The sequence below is a fragment of the Anomaloglossus baeobatrachus genome, unplaced genomic scaffold (genome assembly GCF_048569485.1).
Source record: "Anomaloglossus baeobatrachus isolate aAnoBae1 unplaced genomic scaffold, aAnoBae1.hap1 Scaffold_640, whole genome shotgun sequence".
NCBI lineage: Eukaryota > Metazoa > Chordata > Amphibia > Anura > Aromobatidae > Anomaloglossus > Anomaloglossus baeobatrachus.
The window spans coordinates 14,186-21,936 of NW_027445009.1; positions in this window are offsets into that span (position 1 = coordinate 14,186).

Here is a 7,751-nt window from a genome sequence, read left to right on the forward strand (position 1 = left end):
TCATCTCCGCCCCTCCGCTGCTATTGGGCGGTCGCTCAGTGACGTCGCTGTGACGCCGCACGGACCGCCCCCTTAGAAAGGAGGCGGTTCGCTGGACACAGCGACGTCGCCGGGCAGGTAAGTATGTGTGACGGGTCTGGTCGGTGTTGTGCGGCATGGGCAGCGATTTGCCCGTGTCGCGCAACAGATGGGGGCGGGTACCCACACTAGCGATATCGGGACCGATATCGCAGTGTGTAAAGTAGCCTTTAGTCACATGACCAAGACTGTATCTGTGTCCCTACAACACACTTGAGACAAATGTGTGTGTGAGCCTGCATTGTGGGGTATATATAATATATTATAGAGCTGGGAAGGATCATTCTAAGCAGTGAGCTGTTCCAGTATTTGTAGGAAAATACCCAGTAGAAGCATCAAACACAGCACCAATACCTCCCATCAGTATTCCACCACAGTGCCATGTAACCCATGCCCTACACTCCCATCTACACCAATACTATACAGGCACAAACTAGTATATCTGACTAAAAGCCCCCAAAATATGAAGAACGGCCTATAGTTGAGTGTGGATATAAAATCTATGTGAGCAGAGCTAGAATAGAAATCACTGATCGCATTGAAGTCATTCTGACCATAAATCACCATGATATCAAGGTGAGGAGTTGTGTGTTACTGCTGGGAGGAAAGGGTTAACAGTGGAATATTAAGGTGCATTTCTGTGTGCAGTGTTACTAGTCAATGTAACAATTCAGTATGAGCTGCTCTTGGTGCCGGGGGAGGGAGATGCTCTCCTGAGCAAGATAGATGGGGAATAAACATGATATCTATATAGTGTAAGGCAGGGGGTCTCAAACCAGGTGATCATGTCTGATCAACTGGTTACATTATGTCTGATTACCTTGTCTAACAGTTTTTTCTCCCCTTTCTTTACCTTCCAGGTTCCCATAGTCACGTGAAATATCCCTGTTGCACTTGATTACGGCTCACTATTCACTATAGGATGTCTTATATCTAACATCACACTCTCACCCATCAGCACTCTATAGGTTTGTATAAGGTATGCGCTTACACATCCGGTCCTCCATAGGTATTTCCACTTATGTAACACTATCCCTATGATCACTCATAACTCATACCCTTGTAGTCAATTACAGCCTCCTCTCTCCCCCCTCCCCTTCTCCCTTTCCATCTATAATTTTGCCAGTACAATATTAGTTTACATTAGGCACACACTCACATATTCCTTTCCTTAGTGATTTATTGTAATTCACATTCACATACAATTCTCTATGCCTGCCCCATTACTACATTCATACCTACTTGACCCTATCCTGATACCCCTTGTCTCACCTTGTTGGTCCCTACACCTGTTATCATGTCCTTTCCTGTGTCTGTCTTGTCACACAACACATTTTAGCATATAACTTGTGCTCCTTATTACCTGTCCTGCCTATTAGAATTATGTCCATTATGTCCATGCATGGCCCAATGAATCAAGTCTGTACTTCATATTCATGGTTTAAGCCTTTGGGTTCCAATGTGCCCAGAGTATATATCCAGAAAGATTCCCTTTCTTTGAGCTTCCTAATTCTATTGCCTCCTCTGCGTATGGCTTGGACATGTTCGATGACTTGGAATCTTAATTGGATCACTGTGTGATTATGCGTCACAAAATGGTGTGGGACTGGTAATAGAATCTGCTTACAATGTATTGTTGACTTGTGTTTAGCTCAAAGAAAGAGAATCTTTCTGGATATGTACTCTGGGCATATTAGAACCCAAGGGCTTAAACCGTGAATATGAAGTAAAGACTTGATTCATTGGGCCGTGCACCATGTCACCAAGTGTCCAATTGCATTGTCCAATGGCTCACAATGGTTATGCGTTTTCATTGGATGGATAATCGAAGCCATGTTTTTTTCCTTTCTGTTGGGTTTGTTGTGTGAGTAGCCTATAGGATTAAGTTGGTTACCGCAGGCAGTGGATTTAACTTCCTGTCTTTGGTCCAGTGGTAGATGGATTGTCTGGTCTATGAGCTGTTATTGGTTTGAATGCAGGTGAATGCCCATGGGCTGCTTATGACTGTGTAAAATAGTATTGATTCATGATGGATTTCAGACTACATGTAGATATCTTCAGTCTTTCTATCCACATCATTTAAATGAACATTATCCATGCAGCTTGAAATCCATCCAATAAGAGAAGCAACCTTGTACAACCAATCTGATAAGGGCACAGTATATCCTAAGGGAAGGTTATGGCTATAAAAGGGGACTTCTTGGAGTCACCAGGTTGTTGATGGATGTTGCATGATCTAGTCTAAGCTCTTAGGAGCTGGCTAGGGGATCAGAACCAGGATGCCTTGTGGACTCGGTCTAGGGACTTTGGCTTCAACTAGAGGATCACTTGGCTACATGGCTTCAATCTAGGGGCTCCAATTCCGATTGGAGATCATAACCGCAATCTAGGGATTTCGACTCCGGCTGCCAGGATTATACCATATCATCATACCAGAGACTACTTAAGGAAGAAACCCAGGTTGGACAATTTTGTCACCTGGCTACAGACTTTGCAGACCTCAGCCAGCTTCCTAAATCTGGCGCTATTCTATTGTCGGTGGGTGCCCGACAAATTACACAGCTATGTAAAATTTTGGTTTATGAAACTTCAAATCCAGTGACTGATTATTATGTTTTCTAATGTCCTGATTTAAAAAAAAAATAAATATTTTTTTTTAACCATCAAATATTGATTTTGTACAATCCATGTGTGAAGTTACATACAAGTGACATGAACAAGAAAAATACTTATTGTAACCAAAAATATTCACAATTTTATATATAAAATACATTTATTTATTGTACAGTCATTCTGCAACTTTATTAGAAATTTATTCTTGCACTTTTTCCTTTTCTCTAGATCCCCCTTTTCTCTTATAGAAGGCCTGTGGATCTTCTCTGTGAAGCATCCGGCAATCATGTTCACGTTTCATTTACTTTGGTATCGTCGTTCCATCTCCTTGATATTCCGATGAAAACCTTCTTGTTCTTCCCACCAGCACCAAGGTTTTCAGACAAGTAGTCCAAATAGGAATGTAAAAAATGTAACTTCAAATTCATTAGACAACCCAAGGCTTTGAAACGTTTCAGCATGTTCTCCACGATGGACTTAAATTTTGATTCTTTGTTGTTACCTAGAAACGTATTTATTGCTTCTTTCAAAGAGTCCCAAGCCCTTTTTTCAACAGTTTTCATTATTGTTTAAAACACGTCATCCTTCATTCATGGGTTTCTGAATATACGAACCCACAAAAATGCTTTTGTGCTGCCCCTGTGCCAGCAGCCGCCGTTGGTCGGATCCAGACCTTCTAAGAGAGTGGCTCGACCCGGGGGTCTCGCGGACATGTCGAATAAAAGGAGGAATGTAGATGTATGGGCTAGGCCGTATTAAGTTTGTGACGCCACCAACGGTGTGTGGTGAGGTGGGACACCACCGCTGCCGTTATGGGATACCCGGGAGAGATGTAGTGGCAGCTGGATGTTAACCCCTCCGTGTGTAGGGATGATTGCCCCGGGGCCCAGTGTCTTTGTGCAGGGTATGGTGATGGCAAGGGCCGGCGCGCCTGAGCAAGCAGGGGGATGTTTGGTTACTCACAGTAAATGAATCACACGAGTCTTTCGGTAAACCAAAGGTGCTGGTGGCCTGCCGCCCCGGCCGGTTGCATTCAGGTCCCCCACCCAGGCTGGTGGTCGCTGTCCTTTACTCTGCACTTGTTTTTGTGTATGGTGGACTGCCTGGTCTGGAACTCAGGAGTCCGCTCCCGGCTGGATATGGCCTAAGGAGCCGTGCCCGCAGGCGCTGGCCCGTGGGATCTAAGGGCCCTGGCGGTGGCCTTATCCCTATCAGTGGGCTGTTGTCTTCTTTGAGGGACTTTAGGTGGGATAGGACCTATAATCCTGCCCTCAATCATTTAATTAGCTAGGCCGCTGTTTTCGGTCCTGGCTTCAGGGTCCTAGGTGACTAGGGTTTCAGGTCGGCTGTGTGTTTCCTAAGTGAGGAAAGGTGTTGTGCGGGGGCCTATCTGTAACTACCTGGTTTTGCCAGGGCATCACACCTTCCTTCAGACTTGATTCTGACAGTCCCTGAAACTTGGTACACAGGTACTTAAACATCTCTCCTTCTTTCAGTAGCGCTTTCACAAACAGCTTCATCAGTCCAAGCTTACAGTGGAGTGGTGGCAAGAGAACTTTAGGTGGGATCAACTAAGCTTTATGCAACAATGTTCTTGAGTCCCGGTTACAAAGATGTTCTTGTTGGCCAATTTTTTTTGCTCCAGTGAAGAGTCCTAACCTGGCTTTCCAATTCACACAAAAAGCATGTGTTCTGCCTTCTTTTACGTAATGCTGTGAATCTCTAGCATACAGCTAAACCCTAGTTCACATTTCAAATAAACAGACTGTGGAGTTCAATAGCCTTGATTTATTAGCTGGTAACGTGAACTTGATTGCAGTATACATGGAATATACAGTGAATATAGGAATATCCAAGATGCAGTTGAAGACAGAATACGGTATATCCAAGATACTGTTTTATACGGGTAAAAACTATAAGAAGAAAATGATTACAGTCAGTACAGTGTTAATACAGAGTTAACATAGCATAACAGTACATGAGATGCAGTTCTTACGAGAATGTAGGTGAAAGGTCACTGCATCTGCAATACATAGAAATCTTATCTAGACAAACAAGACAGGGATGACACTAAAGGTGTAGAAGTACAATGTACAATGCATTTACTACACTCTTCCATCTAGGATTCTATCACTAACACATGTAATTTGCTTTGCTCACCGGATTACACTAGGCAGGGGTGAATGTACAGAGAGGTAAGTCGGCATGTCCTTTCCTGACAAATCCAAAGAGAAAATGGCTGCAGGCTTCTTCTCAGCTCAGGGAGGCATTCCTTACCCAGAATACATTTAGCTTAAAGGGAAACTCAGCAATTCAAAAGAATAACAATGACCTCTAGGGGTTGTAACAGAAATTTTAATGAATGACTATTAGCAGGCTGCCATGAGGCAGAACAGCATGGGTATTTAATATATCCTCCTTGCTGCCCAAGAAGCAATGAGAACATTTTTAGACCACCACATATTGACCATCCATGCTCCTTGTAGTTAAGTTTCTTGAGAATAAAGTCTAAATTCTCACAGCTTTCTTCCAAGTGCATAGCATGTGTGACGCCCTGGACTAGCCAGGTAGTCACAAACACAAAATCACACACACCCCCTCCCCTGGATAGTCTACATCAGTCACACAAAATCCTTGTTGCCTCCTCCAGGGTCTGATGTCCACACCAGGTGGGGCGGAGCCAGGCAGTTGGCCCCACCCACCGAGGAGTTCACAGGCCTGGAGGCGGGAAAAAGCAGTTAGTTTAGTTTTGTAGTGGAAAGTGAGAGGACAGAAACTGTTAGTGTCTGGGTAGGAGCCCAGGCACTGTCAGCAAGGTCGGCAGACGGTGGTGGCCGTCTGCAGGAGGTGGTACAAGTCAGCTGAACCGTAGGATCGGGGACGGGCGGTGACCCGAAGGGAACTGAACCGGTGAGCGGATCTGTACCAAGCACAAAGGCAGGGCCATTGGACCCTGACCAGGCTAGGAGCCGCCGACAATGGTCAAATCCGAGAGTGACCGGAATCCCAGGGGTTCCCTAACACCCAAGACCCGACAGAAGGCAACCGTCCACACCGTGAGGATAAAAAGCCACCGCCATAGGCTAGAGATCCAAGGGCCAGCGCCTGCGGGCAAACGGGCTCCCTCGGTACGTACACCCCAGCCATCCAGCCTCCCCGTACCGCCACCGGGCCCCGGGATCACCAACCCCTACCCACGGAGGGGGAACCAACATCCTAGCTGCTCCCTGCCATCGCTCCCGGGATCCCCGTCACCAGCAGTGGTGGTGCCCATTATCACCACGACCTGTGGGTGACGTCACTAACTATCTCCCCAAACAAACCACCCCCTTTTCACTCGTGGGCGAGGAGCGCTGCTCGAGTCCCCGGATCTGGCCCTCCGCTCGAGCCACCGAGCAGCAGCAGCAGCAGAAGTCCCCGAACCCGAGCGTAGCGTGCGTGGCCCCTCTGCCCGCGACACATGCCCTACACACACTGAAGAATACTTACTGCCATTGAGCAGTAGCACAGCTTTCAGACTTTTTGGATGAAACAATGACGTGTCTCCACTCGCTCACATTGTACTTAATGTTACATTTTCCATCAGCACAGGAACATCGCTTGAATACACTAGAGCACCATCTTCAGAAAAGTATGGAGGGAATCTTTTCAGAATTCTAACCTTTTGGAAACCTATTGTCACGCTCTCCGGGTCCCCTGCTCTGCCCCCCGGCTCACCTGCCACGCTCCCCGGCTTCCCTGCTTCGCTCCCCGGCTCCTCTGGCAGACATCCCCCGCTCCACGGTCTCCAGCCTCCACCACCTGCGGTCCCCAGGCGGCCCGGTCCCCACTCCCGGCGCCCGTCGGCAGCCCTGCTCCAGGCCGGCTCCCCTGCTTCCTATACACCGCTCCCTGCCCTGGCTTCTGGCACCCGGGCCTCGCGCATGCGCATTAGGGCGCGCGCGCGGTCATTGACCCTCTCTTAAAGGGCCAGCGTCCACTGACAGGAAATTGAACACACAGGTACAGGGTATAAAGGGGTTTAATGTCCAAGTGGGCGGGGCCTGTTCTTCGTGTTTCCTAAGCTAGGAGTCAGGTCTCCTTGTGTCTCTGTGATATACTTACCTATCTCTCTTCTAGAGCCGCTCCTGCCTCGCCATCCGGTCCTGCCGATTCCCGAACCCCGAACGCTGACTATCTGCCATCCCGTCAGTCCGTACCATCTCTGATCCCTGTGGTGACCCGTCCTCTCGCTCCATCGGTTCCGGACTCTGCCTGACATCTCGGCCTCCGAACCTGAGCTCCGTCACCCGGACTACCATCAGTGACTCCGTGGTCCCAGGGACTTCTCCATTCCACTCTTTTGCACGGACTGTCCTGCTACCCGTAGTGCTCCGGCTACCGGACCCCTTGCCTTCATTAAGGTGTTCGGCCCAGTGGATCCACCTCCTGGGTCTGCCCGTCCACCTGGCCCTAACACCTATAGAATCAGTGTTTGTGAAAAAACTGTACGTGATGATATTTTTTCAATATTTTTACTGAGTCCAATGATCAAAAGTATGAAAAAAATCACATCTTTCAAAAATTTTTACCCTTGGAAACCTGTGTTATTATTACTATGCACGAGCCCTAAATTGTCTGAAAAACAACAAATATGCTGGTTGGATAGACCTTGACCCAACAATTCAACGGCCACAATTAAGGAGAAAAGTGCTAAGAGAGTTAAATTTGCCCCTGAAATAACCCATGATACGGGCCAAGGAGGGACACACCATTTTGATCCGAAAATAGCCCAACACCATGAGAGACGGGCAAATCCGTGAAAAGACAAAGTTCCAAGCTACAACTGACGCAGGATCTACAGCACATACGCCCATTGTAATTGTTCATGATTTCCGGCCACTACGCATTTCAGCCTTCAGGGACCTGGTAATTCGAATGCTATGTCCAGGAGTAGAGATGAGCGAACCGGTCCCGGTTTGGCTCGAGGTCGGTTCGCCGAACGGAGCTCCCGTTCGAGTTCGGCTCGTCGAACGTTCGACGAACCGAACTCGAGCCAATAGGAAACAATGGCAGGCAAT